Genomic DNA, 27,344 nt, shown 5'->3' with positions numbered 1-27,344 from the left:
AGTAGTAGAAAGTCGGATACAGGAGTAGTCGGTCGGCTTTAGTAGCGAGTGGAGTCTACATGCGTCGGCTGTGTGCTCTGCTCGCGACTCTGGTCAGGACTCTGGAGGATGAGTATTGTTGTATAAGGTAAAGAAGCAGCATTGCGCTTATCTAATAATGTATGTTAATTGTAATTTAATTTGTTCAAAAAATGCCCCAATAATAATTTTTTTTATAAAGTAACTCTTTTAAAGAAAAACATTCATTTCAATTTAAAGAACTTTTCTAATGCATTATCATTGCTTCCAAGAATCCAAATATATATATAGGTAAGAATTTTTGCTTGTTTTATTCAGAATACAGGGCCGAAGGTCAGCGCTGCTGTCCTTATAAATTTACCAGATATTATTTCTGTTGGGAGGTTACATTTCGTTGATGGTTCATTAATTAATATTATTGTGAGTTTATGGTCAATTCTCATTTATCAATTTTGTGGGGAGTTTACGCTTGGCTCCATTTTGCATTATTATTAAACATTTTTGTTGGGAGGTTACGCATGGCTCCATTTTCATTTAACAAAATTTCTTTTTGTAAAGACTCAAAGTATGATTTAAATCATTCATTGTCGATTTAACGTAATGAGTAGAGCCGCAGACTAGTAATATAACGCGTAATTTATTGCTCATAAGCGTCCCACTGGATCCAAATATTATTTCACAAAGCTTCACGTTTTCAGACCCTTTGTTATTAGTTTAATAGCAGAATATTCTATTCTAGTCTAGGTTGTATTTGTGTGGTCTTTCTGAAGAGAGTTTGTTCGATTAGTTTTATCTGCAAGATAGGTTGCACTACTTGCAGTAAGATATTTTTCACTTTCTTGTTTTAGATTCAGTATTTCACATGCTGTACAGATTCTGCTACTGAATAGGAACAATGATCAGGTAACAATGACGTTAGGATTTTACTACAAAGGGAGACCGATGAAAATTTTCATCTAATGTGGAGAACTACTGCAAATTTGCATCACACTATTTGTAATGGAACTTCCATAGGCTAGGCCAATGTCCTTACATACTGGACACTTACTATACTTCCATTTTTGCCTTTTAACATATTCAAGGACTTCCGTTTCTGTCCATTTCGTAAACAGTGTGATTTGCGAGCCAGTTAGAGGCAACAACTGCCGCTGGAGACCGCTGCGATCGCGTATACCACGTTGAGGCACACATACCATACGGACGTATAGCGCTCTATCTGAGCGTTCAGCAGCACATTCAACTCGGCACGCTCAACGTTGACTTTCGAAACCATGGACCGTGTGGCGACGGCTTAAGGACGCAGCGCGGTGGGGTCGGTATTATGTAGGGCTTCCACAGGACCTGTAGTAGAAATTAGGGACAGCTGTGGACTACGTGAATATTATTGTGGTCCAACTGCATCTTTTCATGCTTTGACATCTTCCCGACGGCGGTAGCATCTTCCAGAAGCTTAACAGTTCGTATCAAAAGGCCAGAGACGTGCTACTGTACTTTGAGGAGCCCGATAGTGAACTCACACTGATGTCTTTGCCACTAAATTCGTTGATGTGGTCCCGATGGAAGACACCCGGAACGCTATCGGGCGCCAGCTCCGCACGCATGATTCACCGCTCCGCAGTTACAGGGAATTGCGTTACCTGTTGCGCGTAGGGATCTGGTGCCACATACATCCGAAATCGTTCTGACGACTTCCCGAATGAATGTCAGGCGGAATCACTGCTGTCTTACCCTCCAAAGGCGTACCAACACACTAGTATCAGGTGGTCGTACACTAAGGTGACGAAAATCAAGTGGTCGTACAATAAGGTGGCAAAAAGTCGCAAATAGCGATATGCCGGTAGCATCACTTAAACAACCCATAAACCGGCAGTGCATTGGCGGAGTCATTTGTATTCAGGTGCTACATGTGAAAAAGTTTCCGACGTGTTTATGGACGTATGATGGGATTTGACATAAGTTGAACGTGGAGTGGTAGTTGGAGCTAGACGAATGTGACATTACATTTCGGAAATACGAAGGTTCAGGCATTACCTTTGACCACGGACGGCGCAGTGGCCGATGGCCTTCACTTAACGACCGAAAGCATCGGCGTTTGCGCAGTGTGTCACTGCTAACAGTGAAAAATCATTCCGTGAAATAACCGCAGAAATCTATGTGGGACGTACGACGAATGTATCCGTTAGGACAGTGCGGCGAAATTTGGCGTTAATGGGCTATGGCAGCTGACCACCGACGCAAGTGTCTTTACTAACAGCGCGTCGTCAGCTGCAGCTCCTCTCCAGGGCTCGTGACCTTATCAGTTGGACCCTGGATGACTGCAAAACCGTGAGCTGGTCCCCATTTCAGTTTGTAACAGCTGATGGCAGGATTCGATTGTGGTGCAGACCACACGAAGGCATGGACCGAAGTTGTCAACAAGGCACTGTGCAAGCCGGTGGTGGCTCCAGAATGGGCTCTGCTTACAATGGAATCTTCTGGGTCCTCTGGCCTAACCGGACCGACTATTCGGCGGAAATGATATTGTTCGCCTATTTGGAGACCATCTGCAGTTGTTCATGGACTTCTTGTTCCGAAACAACGCTGGAATTTTTACCGATAACAATGCGCCATGTCACTGGGCAAAAATTTTCGCGATTGGTTTGAACAACATTTCGAGCAATTCGAGTGAATTATTTGCCCACACAGATCGCCCTACATGAATCCCATCTGACGTTTATGGGACATAATCGAGAGGTCAGTTCGGGCACAAAATCCTGCACCGGCAACATTTTCGCAATTATGAATGGCTATATAGAGGCAACATAGTCCAATATTTCTGCAGAGGACTTCCGAGCACCTGTGTCACCTGTGCTACGTAGATTTGCCACACTACTTCGCGCCAAGGGAGGTCCGACAAGGCATTAGGAGATATCCCTTGACTTGGCACCCAAGTATATTTTTATGCTTCTGATGCAAAAATAGGCACGTCAGAGTATGAAGCACGTTCGTGCCAACAGTTGCCAGAGTTTTTTCACAGCAAAATAATTAGCTCCTCTGATTTCTCTTCGCGTCTACGGCTCTTCCTTCACTTCAGTGTAACTTCAGTTCTTTGCTTTGCAATATCGACCCTTATAACTATGATTCTAACAAATTTTGACATTCTGAATTGTTGCCTAAGTTAATTTAACTGATCACGAATCCACCCAATTACTGAAACCAAAGCTTTTAGCCTCTCGCATGACAATGTCAGAAACACTCTGCAAGAGCATAGGAACTGCTTTCTATCACACTAATTTCATTCGTTTCAATCTCATTTAACTAAATGGTTGGTACTTGACCGGCGGAACCCTAGTCAACTTTGTGCAGTCTTTACGAACTTAAAAGCAGACTTTGTGAACACAAAGTCAGTCACCGGTGCCAAAACGTATTTTACTTGTGTGTACAGTATATGAAGTAGGTCCAGCTAGGCCAATAACATATTTGGTGCTAACTACCAAGAATTGCGTCAACAGTAGATACTGTTAAGAAACTGAGGGAGTGGCAATCGGAAAGGAAAAAAAAAATTGTAATAGACAACTGAGTGCCAACTAAAAAGGACTGCACGGTACATGCGGAAGGCTCTGCTGTATCGCGGAAGATTTTGTTCAGATTCCTCGTCGCGCTTTGTTGCTGACATCGGTAAAACCTTACTTGATAAGATTATGTCTCTTACCTGTCCCTAGTAAACAGTAAGATAAGCAATCTACTTACACTAGAGATAAAGTATCTTGTCGGCTGCTCCGAATAATACAGACCCCAATGGGCGTGGGAGGCTATCTCCAGAAATAGCGCTATCTTTGGTGAAACGTTATGTCAGTTTCAGAGCTCCCTTTCTCCCAATATCTGCGTAGAAAGACAGGGAATATCCAACGAATACAGAAAGAGGAGTTTTCTTCCATTACGCTTCTGCTGATTCAGTCATATCAGCAACGGCGACATGAAGCCTAAGTCAGGCCGAGCGCACATTCTCTGGAAGTATCCTTTTGTGCGCAAACGCACACCAAAGGAAAACAAAAGCACTTGCTTGAAAATTAGCCAAGCGCAGGAAATTTACGTATGTATGCTGTTACTAGTCCACAGTTCCCTCAGTATTCATGTAATATACGAAGATGTCACAAAAAAGACTTCGGTTAACGTTCTCTAGGCAAGACGTAGCAGACAACGTTGACAGAAATATTTATTTTGGAGTTTCAAGATGAATACTTCCTGTGATTGTTCCTGAAAGTGCAAAATACGAGCATTTGGGATGTTTCTAGTGGGAATGGACGTCTACACGTCTACAGGGGAAAAAAATTGAAGTATTTTAGGTGCTTAAGAACAATACACTACGCACTACGCTTTGTGATTCATATTAAACAGGTGGTTGTTAGGAAATTTTACAAACTGAGACGTTTCATACGCAACCTATTGGGATGGAGAAATATGATAGCAGCGACTTCAATTTTCCCAATGTCAGTATCTCTAAAAATACAATTTTCTTCTCTCTCCTTCAACTTTCTTGAACTGTAGATTCGGAGCGGTTCTAGGCGCTTCAGTCTGGAACCGTGCGAATCCTGCCTCGGGCATGGGTGTGTGTAATGTCCTAAGGTTAGTTAGGTTTAAGTAGTTCTAAGTTCTAGGGGACTGATGACCTCAGATGTTAAGTCCCATAGTGCTCAGAGCCATATTTTTGACGACCAAACACAGCGCAAAACTCACACCAAAAACAGGACGCTACAAGCATGGACGGCCATCTTTCGGCGAAGCATACTAGCGGCAAAACATACGTATTGGTGTTTTAACACTGTTACAAGTGTGCGCCATATTGAACGAAAAATACAAAATTTAGTCATACTTTCCATACGGAGTTGCATTCACCGGTTTCGGTCATACTGTGGACAGAAAACCAACGCACAAATATGCCAATGGCACAGCAAGAAGCCGAGGTACAAGACGTATATTCGTGGGCTATGGTATGAAGGGACATGCAATCTTCCGCAGAGCTTACACGTCACGGAAAATTACGCATCGCCCCGTGCGTGCAAGCGCCGCCAAGCGAGCGAGAATGTTTAAGGCAGCGCACGCGTCGCTACGTAACAGGCGGTCGCGATGCCTTTGATGTATCATGCGGCGGCTTCTCTGACGTCGCATCCTAGTTCACCTTTTAAAGAGTAGCAGACAGGGGTCATCGCTAGTTCAGTGGCAACCCTAGCCCCAAATCGAGGCGTTCATCACAAACATGTTCAAAATGAAGGATTCCCAGCTTCTTTAATGGAGTTTGGTGCTTCGTTTGACGAGTGAAGGAAATAAACTTGCTCGCTGTTTACGGCCCCCGTGGTTTAAAAGGCAAGATCTTTATATTTTCATAAAACAGTTATCCCAACATGTCACCCTAACAGTTATTCTGATGCCAGGCCCCTCTTAGAATACACGATACCATTGTGAAATCTCATTTGGAAGTAATGCATCAACAGATTTTTGATTATTATTTTTGCTTACAAGCTTATCTATTTTCCACCAGTTAGCAACCCCCAATAAATCCCAGATATTTACAAGCATTTTTCACCAGTTCGCAGTTGAATGGTAGTCATTTTTATGTAAGTAATAAACGACATTCGTCCCAAGCAGGGTAATTCCGTTTCTTACAAGGGGAGGCCACGACGCTGGGATCACAGATTTACTCCAGACTTTGCACTTTTTTTGTAGGCAATTAGAAAACATACTGAGCAAGTAGTAAGATGCACTACTCTGACAATTTAGAGAAAATTGCAAGAGAAGTTTTACGCGTCTATTATGTAACTGATGTATCTTCACGTAGGTGTTGGAAGGTAAGAGTTCATAGCGGTCAAGGGGTTACCGTTAGAGCTTCGTGAGGTAAACTTAATTTCTAGTCTGTATTTTTTTCGTTGCTGGTCAAATTATTTAATTTATATGTCATTTGAAAGGTAATACAAGTACAGCTACTATCCGTTTCTCACTGTTGACTCCCCGATTTGAAGAAAACATCAGCAGAAGCATCTCACTATTTCCGTCGAGTCCCACCACGTATAGATAAAAACGACTTTAATATTACTAACACCTGCGTCAACGTACTCGTAAAGGGGGATGAGTTTATTTCGTGTATGGATGGACGGAAATTTTAAACGAGGTTTGAAGTATGTGAATGCTCTAGTGATAGCGTGTACATGATGTATGTCAAGTTCAAAGAAGGGCAGCTCGTTTTGTATCATCGTGGAACAGGAGAGAGAGAGAGAGAGAGAGAGAGAGAGAGAGAGAGAGAGAGAGAGAGAGAGAGAGCAACGGACATGCTGTGTGAATTAGGGTGGCAGTCATTGAAACAAAGGCGTTATTCACTGCGGCAGAATCTTCTCGTGAATTTTCCATCACCAGCTTTCCTTCCTAATGCGAAAGTATTCTGTTGGCTCCTATCTATGTAGCGAGAAATGATCATGATAAAATACGAAAAATCAGAGTTGGCACAGAAAGATTTAAGTGCTCGTTTTCCCGCGCGCTCTTAGAGTGGCACTGTAGAGAAATTGCTTTAAGGTGCTTCAATGAACCCTCTGCCACACACTTAATTGTGAACTGCAGAGTAATCATATAGATTTAGATGAACGCCCTAGGAGAGAGAGAATGTTTTGAATTTCGTTTTTGTGGCATGTAAGTGGATTCTGAACGAAAGGCTCCTTTTGTGGCTTGCAGGTGATTAACAGTGTCAATGTGCAACGTCGACATGCTTTGAAAGTGTTCATATGAGAGAGTATTTTTTGTCCCACACCAGAGAGCGGCCTCAATTTAATCTATGCTCCATATATACATGATATCAATGATTTAATGATGTCCTGATATTCCACGATGCGCCACCTTTCCTCCTTTACCAACCAGCGACAGAACAGCTCTGCATTTTCTGTGGTTAAGCGCTATCTACACATTCAAACAGTAAGGAGGTCGCATGCAAGGCACTGAAAAAAGAAACTAAACGTGTCAAAAAGAAAATCATAGCAAGCTAACGAGAGCGCCCATGAAGTTTTGCCATAGGTCGGCTCAAGGACGACTACCAATCGTGGTGTGGTTTGTATACAAGTAGCAGGTGCGGCACAAGCCAGTTAGGCGCACCTGGAGAGGTGGGAAACCATAGGCAAGCCAAAGCCTAGCATCTGGTGGACCACGGCGCGCATCTGACACTATCGGACCAGTCAGCAGCTGGCCGCGGACCACACGTGGGGCATATCTCGCGTGACCTGTTTGTCTCTGACCCGTATACCCGGCCCTTACTATACCCTAGTTGCGTGTAGTGCGGAAACTTTTGAAGTGAAGAGAACCTCCCTATCGCAGCGCCATCCATTATTTGTGTTCCTACGAAAGCAGAATTGATACGTGGTCGTAGAGATTACCGATCATTTCTGGTGTCTCTGAATCGTCTTCCAACCTCGTGACTGGCCAGGATTTGCCTCTTCACTCCTTTCAAAGTAAGAAAAAAACACACGAACAAAGCATTCCTTCACGGCCACCGTGGAACTACTTGCCAAGGTCGGCCAGCATCGTATACACGGTAGCACTGGCACGCCCTATAATCTTACGCAGTTCAAAACCCTCCCCACCTACAACTGTCCGTCAAGCTCCACCAACAAGGTTGTTCTGTGATTGTGCGTCGTGAGCGCAATGACACTTCAATGTATGTCCGAAAGACAACTGTCAATTGTTATTAACAAAAAATTACGCCAGGACGTAAGACGCCAGAAACAACACATTAAATTTCAACCTAATTCAGAACACTTTCGCTTTGTAAACTGAGAAAAGGGCTATCATTGGGGAACCTCTTGTTCAACAAGGTTGAGGTCGTGATGACAAGAATGACCACATGTAAAAATAGTCCGAATGATAATAGTGCACGATTACGATTTTTTCCAGATCGCTACACCGACTGATGAGTCTCTTACAAAATCTGTATACAAATCTTACCTTTAGTGTGACAAAAGTTTGTGTTAATATACACTGATGACCCATAACAACATGACCACCTGCTTGATAGCTTGTTTGTACGTCTTTGGAATGAAATAAACAATGGTGGTCAGTATCAGGGATCGGACAGTTCGTTGGCAGATTTGTGGAGGTATGTGCCATTAGATGTCGACGCACAGGTGATGTAATTCGCGTAAATAATGGGCCGCTGATTTGCGAAAGCGGTGATGGCGTCAGATACCGACCCAAATGGGGGGGGGGGGGATTCTGGCTCCGAGGCACTGACAATTATTCTGCTGGAAAATGACATCTTCGTCAGGGAAGATATCGAGAATGAAGAGGGACAAGTGGTTCGCAGCTGTCAGCGTATCTTTGACTACTATCACAGGTCCCATGCAAACGGAGGAGAATATCTTTCGTAGAATAATACAGCCCCCAGCAGTCCGCGTTCTTGGCGCACTGCGCGTTTAGGGCCCCGCCGTTCACCTCGATGACGGCGTTTGTGGAGACGACCATCGACCTAGTGTAGCAAAAATGTGATTCTCCCGAAGAGCCGACCCGTTTTCATTGATCGACGGTCGAATCCCGATGATCCCGTGTCCACTACAAACGTAATTCACGATGCTGTTCCGTCAACACGTGAACTTTGGGGTGGTCTGCTGTGGAGCTCCATGTTTAACAATGGACGATGAACAGTGTGCTACGCACCAGCATTGTGCTGTTCCAGCAGAGATGCCACAGATCACCATCTATCGTACTTAACAGAGCAGACATGCCTCCAAATCCCTCGTCCTCTGAAGAGTTGTGGTCGCCCAACCACTTAGTGCCTCACGTTAACTCCACTGTCCGTAACTCTCTCCGTAAATGCTCGCGACAATTGCATGTGAACATTCGACCAGCTTCACTGTTTTCGAGATACTACTCGTTCACAGGCTCTGTATAATCTGCCCTTTGCCGAAGTCTCATCTCCCAATGAATTTCTCCATTTGCAGCCCATATCTTCTGTGTCGTGATGCTCCGTCCGCGTTTGCTGTGCTTACATACTTTTGTTACCGCGTACGTGCCCGCTAACCACCAAGCGGCGTCCTACGTCGCGGTGGGCAGCGGTTATTATGTTTTGGATTATGAGTGTAACGCACTTGGAAAATTGCCAGTTTATAATGTGTGTGTTGTACTCACGTTTTTTAAAAAGCTAAACAGAACAGCGGCGTAATCTGACAACGCCGAGTAACTAACTAGTTTGAAATGAAATCTAGACTCATTTACAGTAATAGCTTTCATTCGTGTAAATGCTTTTATGGACAGAGATGCAAATGAGAGCACAAATTTATGAATGAAGACCTCTGGTGTCACCAACCACACTGGAGACAGTTTTGTATACCTGAACGTTAGCCGCTGAAGAGCGGAGTACATGAGCAAAGAAAGTGGCGCAGTGATCAACGCAAACAAACGTCATGAAGGATACGACTTCAAATTCTCATCTGATTATCCAAATTACGGAGTTCCTGGGATTTCCTAAATAATTTATCACGAATATCGGCTCCTTTCCTTTACGACAGATTTCCCACCCACTTATATCTGTATTGATAAAGGTAATAACTTGTGGTATCAGCTGAAATAAGGCTGTGAGACGGTTACTACAGTTTTGGAAATTAAGGTGCATCCTCGTCTTTATTTACATATTTCTCTTCACTTGCCACTATTTATTCGTATTTGGTCCTCATAACGCACCAGTAACAGCACGACACATTTACATTTCATAATTAGCTCTCCTGAATTACTCTAACTCAAAACTGTTGGAAAATATATCAAGACTTTTCTGGCATAAGACTTACAGGCTACGCCAAAATATAGGAAGTTCCAGATTTCGAAGTCACGCCACAAGATCCTCATTACGAAAAGTTAAGACTGTCATCAATCTGAAAGTTGATTCGAACTCTACGGTGCCATGGTGTACAATAACCTATTGGAAGTGATATGCCGCAGCGTTTCCCGAACATTTGAACTGACTCAATCCAGGTAGTTAAAGGGGGGGGGGGGGGGGGCGACAGTTCAACATGGATTCCGATCCACGGTGCAACACGACTCGGCATTTTCATATTAACAAACATTTCCACGGGTATAAGACGTTATACGCAACAGGCAACAATCCTTGGACTTACCGGGGATCGAATCTGAGACCTTCTAGCATGTCGCCTGGTACTTTACAACTGAGCCACGCAGCCACCCAGCACACACTGCCGTAACTGCAGTCTGCTTATCACTGCGCCGCCTCGCTCGGTGGCAAATAAAAGTTACCCAGACGAGTGGATACGACTGGACATGAATGAATGCATATAACCACACCCCGTGGCGCGCACACGACTTGTACGCCCGTGACGTGAGTCACACCGAACCTTTAATCACATTTGCACAATCTTTACGCCTGTCTGTCAGTCAGTCTGGCCACCCCAGGTCACCTGTCAATGTGTGATCACTTTGTGTGGGGACGTCTGAAGTCTAAGGGGTATCGGAACAACTCTCAGTCTTCAAGAAATGCTGCACAACATTTCGGATGAGTTTGCAGCAGTTCCAGTAGTCCACCTTCGATCTGCCTTCAGCTAATTGCTGACCAGGGCCCAAAAGGGCCGGAAGATGAATAGTGGTTACTTTCAACATCTGCTACAGTCAAGATCAGCACTATATTTACTTTCGGCAGCTGTGTTACTTTATACCCTGTAACTCTGTTCCCCAAGCAACTTTTATTTGCCCCGCCCCATAGATAACTTTTCGCTCTGTGTTTTAAGCCTGATGCCTTCGACATTTCAAGGAGTATTCCAGCCAACAGTGTCAAAAGCCTTCTCTAAAGCTACTACGGCTATAAATACTGGTTTGCTCTTCTTCACGTCTTTGAGTCGAGCCGTACTGTCCATATGGAATAATGAAATTGGATGCCGCGCGGTGACCGCTGAGTCAGTCCACAACAGCTGTCTGCAGATCTTCAAGTTACTTCTCGTGTAGTGTGTTATCACGTATCGATACCACCCCACTGGCGTTGTAAAGTTGGTAACGGAATTAAAGTTCCCGCCTGACACCCATAGCGGTCGCGTGTTTATCTGGCAGACGCAATGGTGCGCGCCCGCTGACCCTGGTAGCTCCATACCAAGCGGTTTCTGCCACCTGATCCGGTGCGCCAACGGCAGCCGCTCAGCCCGTTTGCACTTGGATGGAGCTTCATCGCTACGAGAGTATGATACGTGCTTAGTACAGTTTCTATCGTTTGAGAGTGCTAATTCTTGCTGAATTATTTGTCATGAGTCTTTGTACGGCTGGAGAAATAGAAATTAAGTAAATCTTCGCTGTGTTAATCTGTTCGCTACTCATTTCTGCTCCTATTCAGTTTTCCTACGACGACAGTTACCCCATCATCCTGTAGCTCACCTCTCCGTACCGTTGTGTACGAACTCGTGCCCAAAAACACACACACACACACACACACACACACACACACACACACACTGTAGTAATATTATGGAACATTTGTTGTCCCTAACTACTTCGACACAAGCGAACGGGGTCCGGCTTTGGCGTCGTCCCGAGATATGGACGACCGTCACCCTTTAGGGACCGACGGAGTGGCGGGAAGCGAGGGTCAGAGCAAAGCACTATTAAGTCATCGCCTCGCTGCGGCAGCGGACAGGCGTGGCGAGAAGCCCCTGGGCTGGAGGCGGCTGCACACTGCGCCCCTGGCGGGCTTCCAGCGCCTCTGATCAGCCGCCCCCGCCTGCCGGCTGCCTGCTCACCAATTACACGACAATAGCCTCTCCACTTACGTCGGCGGTGCACCTGGCCCACCAGGCACCACTCACTCCAACTCACGAGTAATTAGAATTCTAGCTACCGATCACAGACGAGGGAGCAAACTTACGCGACAGAAAGTAAAGGCGCACAATTCTATTTTGTTAGATGCTGTGCTTTTCCTCATTATTTGAGGCACACGTCCATCCTTACGTCCCACTCAAAATATACAAAATACGCACAGCCGTCAGTACAACAATAAAAGCAATTAACACATTTCTGTTTATCCTTTGATTTCCAGTGCTCTACTCCAGTTGCATTTCCTAATTTTTTTTCTCTCTCATACCTTACTTCCGAACAGATTTTAGCACAACTGTTTTACAAAAAAAAAATGGTTCTGAGCACTATGGGACTTAACACCTGAGGTCATCAGTCCCCTAGAACTTAGAACTACTTAAACCTAACTAACGTAAGGACATCACACACATCCATGCCCGAGGCACGATTCGAACCTGCGACCGTAGCTGTCGCGCGGTTCCAGACTGTAGCGCTTAGAACCGCTGGGCCACTCTGGCCGGTCTAAACATAAAAACGGTAACTAAAATATGTAAGAAACTTAAAGATCCTCCAATGATGACACTGAAGTTCTGAAACATGTCACGAATTCCAGGAGGATGTGTGTGAAAAAAAACTTGCATTTCACTGTAAGATACTTGAACAAAACTAATAATGCTTTCAATAAGTGATGCATAAATCGATCGCTATGAAGCATCGTGTGTCGTGTAGCGCTGATGCGCAGCATTATGGAGCTTCAGCGAGTCGCATAAAATTGGTGAAGTATTAAAAGTTATCTGCACAATAGAGGTAAATTTGTAAAAATATTCACAATGCAGCAAAGGCAGTTTTCAGGAAACGAGGCGGTCCTGTTTGGAGATACATCGCCCACGCCTGCTCCCTGGGCGGCAGTTTGGTACGCGGTACAGTGCACCCGTTAACACGGGAGGCGGCCTCATGGCCGCTGTCGCGGAAACTGTCCGAGCCGTGGGCGGGTCGGGCCTCTCCAGCGGCGGTTTTTCTGCATGTAGGTCGTTGGCGAGCGGGACTCCATTTATAGGCGATGACCCAATTAGCGAGCAGCCAAGGGCCAACAAGGGTGTTAATTGAAACTCTCGCCAGCCACCCAGCAGCCGGCGGGTTGCAGCAGGAAATGAAGTGCCCTGACAATCCCGTGGCTCCACACAAATACCGCCACGAAACAAAACGCACCTGCCATTCTGCGCTCTCGCAGCACGGCCACAAAAATCAAATAACCATTGGTGCAACTCTGCCCCCCCCCCCAAAAAAAACACACACACACACACACACACACACACACACACACACACACACACACACACGCAAGGAAGCGCACTGCATCAATCAAAGATAAGTTCTAATTGTGAGCCGTTACCTTCACTGGAGTTAAGTTTTCTTTTTCACTTTTGTGTTCCGCGAGTAGCGACACCTGTTTTACGATTGACAAGGAGAGCTCGACAATTCTTTTAGTGAAACTAGTTTTTGTTTTTTAATTTCCATACTTCTCCGACATGTGACTGCTATTCTAGATGTTCGTTACAATACGAAATTTCAATAAGTCATGGACGCCTCCATGATGTTAGAAATAAAAAGTTTAGAATTTCGGCAAGGAAAAAAGTTAGCGCCCGAATTATGAGAAGACCAGGTGAGAGCGGCCCTGCACAGTTACCGACAGTCGCCTTGCAGAACGTTTTGATATAAATGTCTAACTTCTCCACCGTGTCTTATTTATTGCTAAATACTGTCTTGCCTGTCGAATGTCAACTACGAGGGTTGTCTAGAAAGTAAGTTACAATCGGTCGCTAAGTGGAAACCACAGTGAAATGTTTTATTTACTACCGTTAGCTACGTCTTTCAGCTACTTATCTACATAGTCGCAGCTCCGATTTAGACGTTGTCGTAGCGTTGTACAAACTTTCAAGTACCCTCGTCATAGAAGGCAACCGCCTGTGCTTTCCGCCGATTCTCTACGGTAGTCTGCAGCTCGCTGACTGTGCCAAAATGTTGTCTTCATAGCCCGTGGTTCATGTGAGTAGAGACGGAACTCGGAGGGACCCAAGTGTGGGCTGTGTAGTGGTTGGTGAAACACTTACCATCGAAAATGCTGCAGGAGCACCTTCATTGCTTCTACAGTGTGCGGCCGAGAACTGCCATAAAGGACGGTTACGTCATCTCGGGTTGCAGGAAACCTGACGACTAAATCTCTCGGCAAGCACGCATACTCTTCGGAAGACACTAGTTTCTACGCATCTTTACATGCTCACTGTGCGCTCAGAATTGCAAAATGTCGCGAATCGACCGCCGTACTGGAGACACTGCCCAACACACATCAGTGCAAAGCTTCATCGAATTTTCACTGTGGTTTTAACTTCACGACCAATCGGAACTTACTTTCTGGGCATCCCTCGTACTTTCGACAGTCGTCTTTCCAAATTGAATGTAGTGAATTGTTTCGGTGTCAATGCATAATAATCACACAAATATAAACTCGACAATTACTGAACAAACAGCTTCCTGTCTTCCTGGCTGAATTGAGGTTTTGAGAGTTCGTAACACTAATTTGACTGTAGTATTCTTTGTCGCACATAAAATTTCTACCTTCAACAGTAAGTCACTTCGTTGTGTATGGCAGAGGGTACTTACAGTACTAGTATTATTCCCCATTTTCTGCTACATTCGCAAAAGAGAAAAGACATACGACTGTTAAGCGACCGTTTGAACACCAATCTGTGTAGCTTTCACGTCATGGTCATTTCACGAGATGCATATAGGACTAATGTACCGCTTGGATTACTTTAAGGAAAATCTGCTTGATGAGAAGAGTATCTTCGGCAATAAAAACGTGTGTAGAGAATGACGAGCTCACTGCGAAAATAGAGAGAAAGAAATATAGGCTAAGAAACCTATGTGGAAATTGAAACGGGAATGTGCCAGTCATTTCTTCACGTAATTAAACAGAATGAGTTAATTTACAAAATAAATGGATAACCGCCATTCGCATACAGATGGTGTATACAATTTGTATTGTGGTTGCTAAAACAGACCGGCCATCCCGATGCTAATTTATGAGCTTGTTTGCTAAATGCATGCTTGCACTGGATACCCCATTACATTGTGCAAATTAACGCACATTCCATTCGTGATTGCAACTCCATCTACTTGATTAAACGCGCACAGCTGATTTAACTTTTTTTTTCAGTGGATACGAAGGCAAATATATTTAACAAGTAGCACAGCATATTAAGTCTACCTTCATAAATCCTACAGTATTGTATGTGCGTAAAGAACCGTGACAAGATTATAGGGAGCGAACGCTGCTGGTTACCCATTCAGCAACTGGAGTGCTAACAATTAAATTCAAAGTTCGGCCAAAACTTCCACAACCGGTTTCAAATCTGCCTTCTTCGGGTGGATCTTTCAAAACTTTTCTTATATGAAAAGCATCCTCTCACTTTTTTCAGACACGACAAACTTGTGTAACACACTATGCTTGTTTCGTAAATTAAATACTTGAACATGCACTTTAAACTGGTAATGTACAGAATTACGTTAATCCAATTACTAATATGATGTTGTATTGTTAGGAGATAAGCGACGCCAGAAACTGATTGTATCCATCCAGAGCGAGTTAAGGTCAGATGGCCATATGGAACTATTTTTTGGACGTGAATCTAATTCTGGGACAGGTGCATGTTTGGTTCCATTCACTGGAAGAATACTAACAAGTGGACATCAAAAATAGCATGTTTAAGCTTCGTACAAATTATCCATTATTCGACTGGTTATAGAAATATTACATAGGCATTAATCTCTTCCAAGTTTGCATCCTTTATACTACCGTGAGCTGTAGCGGATCACACCGCGAAGCACCAATACGCAGTGACTTCTATTTAAGTTGGTTCAGCTTTGTAATTTTAACAAGAGATCGAGTATTTACGTGGTTATATTTTAAAAGTTTTCTTCTTCCTGACAAGAGAAAAGATTAAAGTTGTGTGGGCGTACAGGACCTATATAACGGCAACGTAAGTGTGATTAATGCCAGTTTAAAATTTCTGATTATTCTGAACACCGGGAGAATATACGCGACTTCAATGAGTCATTTAAGAAGATATATTATTCATCAGGTGCATGGAATCTGCGGACAAAACAGTAATCCTACAGAAAATAGGTTATGATTCGTCACTGTGGTACCGCTGCTCAAGATGAATTGTCGGAGACAGTAAAAATGACTAAAAACTGATTTGAGAATTTCATAATGGATTCCTTTAGACAATGCAGAGCGAAGCAGTGATTATCTGTTGTCGAGCGTCATGATATGGAATTCTTGTCATGTTAATCCTTTTAGCTCGGTAGCGTACGGTTGGAGTCTAGTCCATAAATATTTTTCCCTACGGCGGAGTTCGGGCAGCCTCCTTATGTACACGTCCGCAAATAACGCAGAATGAGTGCAGTTACACGGTATTTTCACAACATGTGCCTTCCACAATAAAACGAACAGATCTTACGCGCTTCCAAAATATTGATGAACATGTGAACTAAGAAGTTCGTTTTACTACAGGAATTGATTTGTTGCTATCTAAGAATTCTGCAAGTCACAATAGGTTAAAAAAAATTTCCGTTCACTGTTTTATTTTGCCAAGGATGTTGTTTAAGACACTTGAGAATAAAGACATCATCATCATCATCATCATCATCATCATCATCATCAACATCATCATCATCCCCCCTTAATATCCGAAACTTATGTCAGGAATTTGAGTAAACTTTCGGAAGAATCTGGATGATAGTCGCATGATGATGCTGTTTGCTCCGAGACTGAAGTTGTTCACCCGCTTAGTTGGAAAGAGTTCTCCTCCTCTGCGATGAATGGCCTTTTGTCATGTGGTGTATGAGAGTATTCTCTTTGATAAGTGAATGTGACTGTAATGGGCGCGTGTATAGCGTGTTGTCATTTTTGTGTTGGACAATGGCGAAAGGAAGAGTAAGAAATATGGTGCCACTATACAACCGTCTACCAACTCCAACCAAGGTGAACGCCGGGCTCAACACCACACGATGGACTCATTACCGTCACACGCCCACATTCCACGAGACACCACAGATAAGGCTATATTATAATTCACACCACTGGCTCAGAGTGTGGTGATAAATAGCTTTACCCCAACAACTATCCGATCAGGGCCGCCAAAATCCTGGTGCTAAAAATTACGCGAGCACCGGGATTCGAATCTGCTACAGCAGAGCCGAGCACAACTGGTCAATCTTGAGTTAGCGACCTTTGGATACACAATCGGGTGAGAATTTTAAACGAAAGATGGTATATTCAAGATTGCTCATGACAATGCATCCGTTTCATATACAGGGTGATCACCTAAAACCTGCACCTCAAATACTGCGGAAATTTAGAGAGCTAGACTCGTATCGTTAGCGAACCAACATATTGTAATAATACTTACGTATTTTTTGTGCATGCATACAATTTTTAAAACGGAACAATGCCTATTGACATTAACAAACTGTAAGTATGGTAAATTAGAATGCCAGTGGTGTTCGTTGCAGGATTCTAAGTGCGAGTTTTCTACGAGATACCACATTTCGGAAAGTTCCCACACCGACACTTTTACTATACCCGTGGCAATACACACTAAAAAACAAAAGTGGATACACTAGTTGCGTGTATTCTGACCGGCAACGAGACAACCGAGCATCACAGGTTGTGTTCGAAATGACCACTGGCAGCGGCAATACACTCTTCCAGTCTGGTATGGAACGACTGCTGCGCAAATGCTATCACTGCAACTGAGACGTCGGAGCAGGCTGCAGTAATATGTCGTATCATACTGGGAGTGCACAGCGTCTCTTTCAGCTCCACGAAGGCGGCTGTTGTGGTCTTCAGTCCTGAGACTGGTTTGATGCAGCTCTCCATGCTACCCTATCCTGTGCAAGCTTCTTCATCTCCCAGTACCTACTGCAGCCTACATCCTTCTGAATCTGCTTAGTGTATTCATCTCTTGGTCTCCCTCTACAATTTTTACTCTCCACGCTGCCCTCCAATGATAGATCTGTGATCCCTTCATGCCTCAGAACATATCCTACCAACCGATCCCTTCTTGTCGAGTTGTGCCACAAGCTCCTCTTCTCCCCAATTCTATTCAATACCTCCTCATTAGTTACGTGATCTACCCATCTGATCTTCAGCATTCTTCTGTAGCACCACATTTCGAAAGCTTCTATTCTCTTCTTGTCCAAACTATTTATCGTCCATGTTTCAATTCCATACATGGCTACATTCCATACAAATACTTTCAGAAACGACTTCCTCACACTTAAATCTATACTCGATGTTAAATTTCTCTTATTCAGAAACGCTTTCCTTGCCATTGTCAGTCTACATTTTGTATCTTCTCTACTTCGACCATCATCAGTTATTTTCCTCACCAAATAGCAAAACTCCTTTACTACCTTAAGTGTCTCATTTCCTAATCTAATTCCCTCGCATCACCCGATTTCATTCTACTACATTCCATTATCCTCGTTTTGCTTTTGTTGATGTTCATCTTATACCCTCCTTTCAAGACACTGTCCATTCCGTTCAACTGCTCTTCCAGGTCCTTTGCTGTCTGACAGAATTACAATGTCATCGGCGAACCTCAACGTTTTTATTTCTTCTCCATGAATTTTAATACCTACTCCGAATTTTTCTTTTTGTTTCCTTTACTGCTTGCTCAATATACAGATTGAATAACATCGGGGAGAGGCTACAACCCTGTCGCACTCCTTTCCCAACCACTGCTTCCCTTTCATGCCCCAAATTGTAAATAGCCTTTCGCTCCCTGTATTTTACCCCTGCCACCTTCAGAATTTGAAAGAGAGTATTCCAGTAAACATTGTCAAAAGCTTTCTCTAAGTCTACAAATGCTAGAAACGTAGGTTTGCCTTTCCTTAATCTTTCTTCTAACCTAAGTCGTAAGGTCAGTATTGCCTCACGTGTTCCAACATTTCTACGGAATCCAAACTGGTCTTCCCCGAGGTCGGCTTCTACCAGCTTTTCCATTCGTCTGTAAAGAATTTGCGTAAGTGTTTTGCAGCCGTGACTTATTAAACTGATAGTTCGGTAATTTTCACATCTGTCAACCCCTGCTTTCTTTGGGATTGGAATTATTATGTTCTTCTTGAAGTCTGTGGGTATTTCGCCTGTCTCATACATCTTGCTCACCACATTGTAGAGTTTTGTCAGGAATGGCTCTCCCAAGGCCGTCAGCAGTTCTAATGGAATGTTGTCTACTCCCGGGGCCTTGTTTCGACTGAGGTCTTTCTGTCTACAGGCGTCAAATCCGGAGAACAGGCCGGCCAAGATATAGGTCCTCTCGTCCGATCCAACGATTTGAAAACAATTCTTGAATATGCCGTAGTACTTCGTGCACTATGGGTTACCACAGGTTCCTCCTAGTCTGCAGAGGAACGTCTTCTAGCATCCGTGGAAGATGGTCTGTTAGGAGGTTGCGACACTCGTGCGAGGTCAGTGTTCCTTCTATGATCAATGGACCTATGAGCTAATGGTTCACTATCTCACACCACACGTTTACACACTATGGACGCTGACATTCCACTTGTCCAAGCTCATGCGGATTGTCCACAGACCAACAGTGGATGTTTTAGCAGTTTTCAGGCCAGGATCGGTAAATGGGACTTCACCTCTTTAATACCTTGCCTTAATGCTCATGCACAGAAGTTAATTCTGTCAATCGATACCATGTAGAATCCGTAGGACACTTGGCTGACTCAAACCACTTCTTCGTGTGATTGTGGTGGAGCTAACGTGTGGATCAACTGCAACAGCAGCAAGAACGTTAATTTCCCCCTCTGTTGCCGTCACTTGTTCCCTTATGTTACGTTGTCTAGATGTTACTAGAACTTCCACGTAATTGGTTGAAGAAGCTGATAAATAACGGCCGAGAAGGTTGACGTCTGTTGCGATATCTTGCCGCATACACTGTACCAGAACGAACTGCGTTCTTTCTACACTCTCCATACACCATGAGCATGTCTGCTTTTTTTTTTTTTTTGACTGGTAACTCCCATCGTCTACTCACGACCTACTGCTTTAAGGGGATAAGAAATCGGATTTTGGGTTAAAAAATCGAATTTTTTTTATTGGCGTATTATATTCTGCCATGTTTCCTCTTTAAAATGACGTATCATACATAGCTCTACTACAATTATAACTATTTTATTTTTATATATTTGTGAGATCGGGTATTGCGCTTTAGTTATACACGTCTCTCGTGGCTGACCATGAACTTTTTGGCAGTACCTTTAAAGTGACATGAATTCAAATATCCCGGTTTCCAGCGACTATTTATACACTAGTTGCCCGAAAATGTTTCTCTCTGGTTTCCTCAAGTTACTCTTTGACTTTGTGGCGGGACTGTTTTGTAAACAGTGTGATATAAGAAAGTAGTAGTTGTTGAGTTATTTCGTATTTAGTGCTTCATTTTTCGCAGTGAAAATGCCTAGAGCTAAAGCAAAAGTATTTAAAAAGCGTGTGAACTGGCAAAAGAAAAGAAATAATGATTCATTAGCAAAGCAAAGCAGTTCATCATCATCACTGTTGGAAAATGTGAATCCACTTATTACTGATTTCTCATAAAAAACTAAGAGATTTGGAAGAGAAATATAATTTACTTGATAGAGGGAATGAAGTTTTTGAACTCATTGATACGAATATATTGTGTGAAGCTCTTGAAAACAGTTTGTGCTGCAAAAAATGTCATGGAAACGTTTCTCTGAAAGTAGAATCCCATGTTGGCCTGGCTGCCCAGTTTAATTTAATATGCAGTGTTTGTAAATACAGCCGTAAGTTTCCAAGTTCGGTTTCAGTAACTGTAAATAATGGATACAAGAAAACTGAACTTTATAGTGTAAATATTAGGTTAGTTTATGGATTGCGAGCAATTGGTAAGGGCAAAGCAGCTGGTGATATGCTATGTGGTGTTCTAAATCTTCCAAGTGCACCTTCAAAGTTTGAAGCTTACAATTATGTACTAGGATCTGCAGTTGAAGATGTAGCACAGAAGTCAATGCAGGTTGCTGTGGAAGAAGCAGTGGAAGAAAATGACGGCAGTCGTGACCTCACAGTGGCGTTTGATGGCACGTGGCAGAAAAGGGGCCACACCTCCAACAATGGTGTTGTAACAGCAACTAGTGTTGATACTGGCAAGGTTATTGATGTTGCAATAATGTCTAAATACTGTAGGTGCACAGGCAGGCTGAAAAATGAACACAGTGATGACTGTATTGCTAATTATTATGGTAGTAGTGGTGGCATGGAGGTTGCTGGGGTGAAGAAAATTTTTCATCGCTCTTCACAGTGGTATAATGTTCGCTATGTCAAATATCTGGAAGATGGTGACTCTAAAGCATTCAAAGAAGTTTTGGAAAGCAAACCATATGGGAACAGTGTAAATATAAGCAAACTTGAATGTATAGGACATGTGCAGAAGAGAATGGGTGCCAGGCTGAGAAGGTTAAAATCAGTTATGAAAGGGAAAAAACTAGATGATGGGAAAACCTTGGATGGCAGAGGAAGATTGACTGATTCCATAATAGACCACATTCAGAACTGCTATGGCCTTGCAATCAGGCAAAATACAGGCAATCTTGAAGAAATGAGGAGAGCTATATGGGCTTTATATTTCCACACCGCATCCACGGATGAGCATCCACAACATGGTTTGTGCCCCAAAGGTGAAAACAGCTGGTGTAAATACAATAGGGGACTAACAACAGGAGAGAAATACATTCACCACCACAGTCTACCATCAGCCATCATGGCAGAAATAAAGCCCATTTTCAGAGATCTGGCTCACAGAAGTCTTCTGATGAAATGTCTTCACGGAAAAACGCAGAACCCCAACGAGTGCTTGAATAGTGTGATATGGCATCGTCTCCCAAAAACAGTGTTTGTCGGAATTAATACACTACATTTTGGTGTGTATGATGCTGTGGCAACCTTCAATCTTGGAAATATAACTAAATGCCAGGTCGTTCAAAAGTTGGGTATGTGTGTTGGTTCCCGTACGGTACGTGCTATGTTCTTTTTAGATCAGCACAGACTAAGGCATGCTGATAATATAATCAAGACATTAGTGAAAAAAGCAAGACAGGTGCAGAGGGGTGCCAAAAGAAGACTTGAAGATGATTATGAAGACTGTGAAGGGGGTATTAGCTACGGATCAGGAATGTTTTAATCTTCTTTCTCCGTTTCCCGTAAGTTTACTTTTTACTTCATCTAGGAACATTATCTCAGGTACTGGTCAACCTAGAAGTCTGAAATTTTTATGACGTAGTGACATAGGTCCCTATTACATACTGAAACAACGATTTTTTAATTACTTGATTTACAAAAGACTTAGGGGTGATAGTCTAGTAAAAAGCGATGGAAAAAATTTACTTAAAAATAAATGTACAATATCTCTGTAAGAAAATACTTTGACAATAAACTGTTGTTTCTGTATTGTTGTAACATATGAATGCACATACAGTAAAATTTTTACCTCTCTGTCTCCAGTAGTTTGTGAGAAAATGTTCCCTATAGTAGGCATATATTAACATTGCGGGGATAGGTGATTCCGTATCCCCTTAACTGCCACGCACTAACTGACTAGCAAAACGCTAAACTCAAGAAACACAAAAGCACATTGTAAGCTAACATCTTACATATCAACTACGGAGGTTAAATGACTTAAGGGGCGGTGTGGATACTTTTCAAAATACAATCTCTCGTAAGCGACTCGCACAAGCCTCCTGAACAATCACCAGTGTCATTCTAATTTATCCTACTTTCAGTTTATTGCTGTCAATAGGCACTGTTCCATTTAAAAAAGTACGTGTGCACACAAAATACACTTTTTAAGTGGTGTTACTATCTGTTCATAGACTAACAGTACGAGCCCCTGGCTACCAATCCATTCTGCGAAAAAACGCAGATCAAAATAAAGCTTTCTATTCCCGCAATATATGTGGTGCATGGTTTAGGTGTTCCACACTTTTCTTGTAAAGTTAGTTGAAGAAAAAAGAAAGCAAAGCAATGTTTGTACCATTTTTAGACGTAGAGAAAGCTTCCGTCACTATTTACTGGAATACTCTGTTTGAAATTTTGAATGTAGTTGGGGGTGAAATACAGGGAGCGAAAGGCTATTTACAACTTGTACAGGAAACAGACGACAATTATAGGATTCGAGGAGTATGAAAGGGAAGCAGTGGTTGAGAAGGGCTTGTAACATATCCCCGATGTTATTTATCTGTACAATGGACACCGAAGGAAAGTTTGGAGTACGAATTAAAGTCCAGGGAGAAGAAAGAAAAGCTTTCATGTTTGCCGATGACATAATTCTGTCGGAGATAGCAATGAACTTTGAGGAAGAATGAAACGGAATGTATAGTATCTTAAAAGGAGGATATAAAATGAACATCAACAAAAGCAAAACAAGGATAATGGAATGTAGTAGAATTAAGTCAGATAATGCTAAGGCAATTAGATTAGGAAACGAGTCACTTTAAGTACTAGATGAGTTTTGCTATTTGGCCAGCGAGCTAAGAAACTGATGATCGCTGCATTAAAGAGAGAAAATTTAGGCTGGCAATGGCAAGAAATGCGTTTCTGGACAGAAATTTGTTAACGTCTAATATAGACGTGAGTGTTAGGAAGTCTTTCTGAAGGTATCTGTATGACGTGTAGCCAGGTATGGAAGTGGAACATGGACGGTAAACGTCTACAAAAGAAGAGAACTGAGGGTTTTGAAATATGGTGCTGCAGAAAAATTGTGACGATTAGATGGGTAGATCACGTAACTAATGAGGAGGTATTGAGCAGAACTACGAGACAAAAAATTGGTGGCACAACTTGACTAGAAGAAGGGATCGGTTGACAGGACATTCTGAGCTATCAATGGACTTAATCACCAATTTAGTACTGCAGGGAAGTGTGGGGGAAGAAATCTTAGAGGGAGACCAAGAGATGAATACAGTGAGCAGATTCAGAATGATGTAGGTTGCAGTAGTTATTAAAAGCTGATGAGGCTTGCGCAGGGTAGAGTAGGATGGAGATCTGCATCAAACCAGTTTTCGGACTGAAGACAACAACAGCAACAAAAAAAATTTTTTAAAAATCATTGTGTTGGGTCATTGTGGAAAGAAGGAAAATGCTACATAGGCGAGCAAGGAACACTGGTGTGCGCAACTGCAGCAAGGAAGACTGTCTCCGTACCCCATGGGTGTCCTGACAGGACTGTCTGGTGCCGGCAGCTTTGAGTGTGCGGCGCGCGTCCCGAGTGTATCGGCATGACTGGACGCGTCGAGCGACACGCCCGGGGATATCGCCCGGTTTACGACGCGATGCGGCCCCGCGCGTAGCTTTGATAAGGTTTATGGATCTGCGTCCCGCGCCAAACAACGCCCATGTGACCGATGCAGCACAAATGTTACTAACACACCACAGTCTGCCACGCTGATATTCCACATCACCTTTGCGTGTACTGTTTTTGGAACACACACACACACACACACACACACACACACACACACACACACACACACACACACACACACACGGGAAAACTTCTTCCGCCCGTTTGCCTTTAGTATTAACACTCTTACCAAAAAGCAGCTGCCGACGAAAATCTGTAAAGAACGTGCCGTACATTTAATTTTTCCGTTTCATTGCCACGAGTTCATTTTGCTCCTGGATATTTAAACTAAATTATGCTGTTTGCTTCAAATAAATAAGGCTGACATACAAATATCTAAAGATAACTTTTCACTATATAGGACCTACTGCGTTGGAAAAAAAAACCTGGGTCCATTATGAAAGATGTGAGGGCTGGACGTATGACCAGTGCGCCGACATTGACGACTCATTTTATTAAATTAAGCAGTTTATAATTGTAATTGTTCTCTAAATTTCAGCTTTGAAAATTAGACAAGCATTATCTGGCTTGCACAGTGTTAAAGAACTAAAGTACTGATGTTTTTCACAGTAAACTTAATTTTTCTTTTGTAAGTTTTCACTTCACTTTTTTATTGTGTTATACTTTTGATATTGGGAACAGAAACATCCTTTATTATTTAAAAATCTATATAATGTTCTATGGCTCACACTACCCGCCACTTCAATACCTGAGGTTTTTTTTTTGCATCGTTTTGGTTAGAAACTTTTTTTATACGATTTACTGCGAAATAAATATTCAAGTAGGGGTTTTACGCACTTACATCTCACTTCAAAACAACAAAAGTGGTATACCAATTTTGGCGTGGCCGCCATTCACCCGTAGTTGGGTGCAGACGTGTACGGTGGTAGCGCCGGCGCTCAGTAGCGTTTAGAGACGAGGCAAGACTGTGTGCTGACAGCGGTGGTCTTCGGCACAGGCCGCTCCGCTCCCGGGGCTTTTGCGGGCGCCGCCGAGTGACGTAAGAGGCTCCGCCAAAGGCGGTCGCCGAGGCGCGCGGTCGCACTGCGTGCCAAGGAGCCCTCAGAGCAGCCGCAGTGTAAAGCCCTTCCTGCGGCCAGCGCTCGTCTCAGTTTATGCGCAGGACCACTTTACGGCGCCATGTTGCGCCCCACCGCGGTAAATGATACATGCGGGCCCCAGGTGACTACTCTCCTCCCTGTTGTCAACGACTAATGTCCTAAGGGGAGAGCGAAATATACACCACGATTTGCACCGTCACATTGCATCTTCCGAAATTTCCCTTTTCGTAGTCGCCGAATGAGGAGGGTCTGCGTGTCTATCAGAAGAACCTTGTCAACGCAGTGCACATTAGTCATACAACGGCAAGTAACAATTGTGTAAAAAAATCTTCACGCACATACATGCTCACCAAATTTTAGTTTCATAATTTGAAATGTAATTTTTTATCGCGAAATTGTCTTTGCCTTGCACACTGCAATGAAGTGTGTACGATAAACAGTTCATATAAGAAAAAAATATTAACAACAGTTTTTTTAACTTGAAGCGTGCTAGGTGTGCGGACCAATGCCCGATCTTTCTCGGCTTTGATCTTTCCTTCCCAGAAGTACTCGGTTCAGCGCGACGTTTCATTTAGTATTGCGGCGTGAAATTTTTCGGTTGGCACAACTCTCTTGAGTTCGACAGAATCGTGGTATGAGCGCTGTTTACCCTTTATTACTTGTGGTCTGAAGGACGTTCGCAGATCCAGTAACGGTTTGCACAAAAAGGGACAGTCTAGCGATCTATCGTCACGAATGGGAATGACAGAAGAAAGGGATAAGAACTGTCAGTATATATTACGCAGTCGCCTACGCGATGGGTACTCCAAATTTGCTAACACACGACATTGCAATACCATGCAGAAAGAATTTAATGATTTAGTTGGCAATGAAAGAACAAAAAATTGCAACGATCGACAGACAGAATTCATTGTTCTGTACATCAAAGAGCGTTTTGTGCTACGTTTTCAGGTATGGAGCACGTGATGAAATTGATGGTACGAATAGTAAAATGTCTGAAGTCACACGCAAGGTGTCAGTCGCAACAGTTGTGGATGGAAATGAACTTTGTGTCTGGAGACACTAAATACTACTCCAAAGTAGGTTGGTTAATTCAAGGGCTATGCCTGGAACGAACTTCAGATTTGAAACTAGCTATTGTCGAATTTATGACGGGAAAACGAGATCACTAACGAAAATCAGAACATCTGCAATAGATTACAGACTTCGTATTTTAAGTGTATTTACTGCACACCGCCTACAGTGAGACATGGCAGATGATACAACAACTTCTGATTTGATTGGGATGCATTTAAAAAGAAAACGCGTTGTAGAAGGAACACATTTTGACACACACAGTCCAGTTCTCCAAGTTTACTGGCGTTAAGGAAAACGCGACGTTTGAAGAATTCACTGCAGCCTTTAAAGAATTAGGAGGGTAGTTTCCCAAACTTTTTGAGGACAGTACCAATCTTGCACCTGTTTTGTTCAAGCCGTTTTGAGACAATTTGTTGTTTCAGTTGAAAGCGCCTCTGTGCATGTACAGATGTAACTGACTGACCTCCAAGGTAATTCCCGTTCTAAAGACAAATCTCTGTAAGGCTGAAACTGTCCAGGACCTCAACACTGCTTTCCTCAGGTAGTTTCCGCGACTCCATAATTACGTTGCGAAAGTGCTACAATACTTCGACCGAGATGTGTGTGTTGAAATTTTTTCGATCATCAAATCAAAAGTAACTACTACGCGGCAACATGCGTGTGAAAATCAGTGATACTGTCGTCTGTCCGTAAGCTGACAGTTTGTACCAGGTAAAAAATATTTCAGCGCGCCAAAAATAATTCAATATTATTAAAAATGTTTTGTTTTTGAGAAATGTGAGATATAGAACAAAGTTGTACGCAGTGCGACTGCGTTGGCATTTAAATGCGGCGTGTTCGCAGTTCCCGACGCCCGCTTTAGAGAGTGAGAAGGCGACCTGAGCGCTTTGGCCAGTGGAGCTATTAAACG

General features: G+C 43.1%; 1 protein-coding gene across 5 annotated transcripts in view; it reads right to left on the bottom strand.

The window, feature by feature from the left end:
- Positions 1–27,344, bottom strand: part of LOC126262296 (protein MTSS 2) — a 351,715-nt gene that overhangs the window by 129,093 nt on the left and 195,278 nt on the right. The window lies entirely within an intron of this gene.

The sequence above is a fragment of the Schistocerca nitens genome, chromosome 6 (genome assembly GCF_023898315.1).
Source record: "Schistocerca nitens isolate TAMUIC-IGC-003100 chromosome 6, iqSchNite1.1, whole genome shotgun sequence".
NCBI lineage: Eukaryota > Metazoa > Arthropoda > Insecta > Orthoptera > Acrididae > Schistocerca > Schistocerca nitens.
Note: the sequence above shows the minus strand (reverse complement) of the source record. Positions and strands in the feature narration are given on the sequence as shown.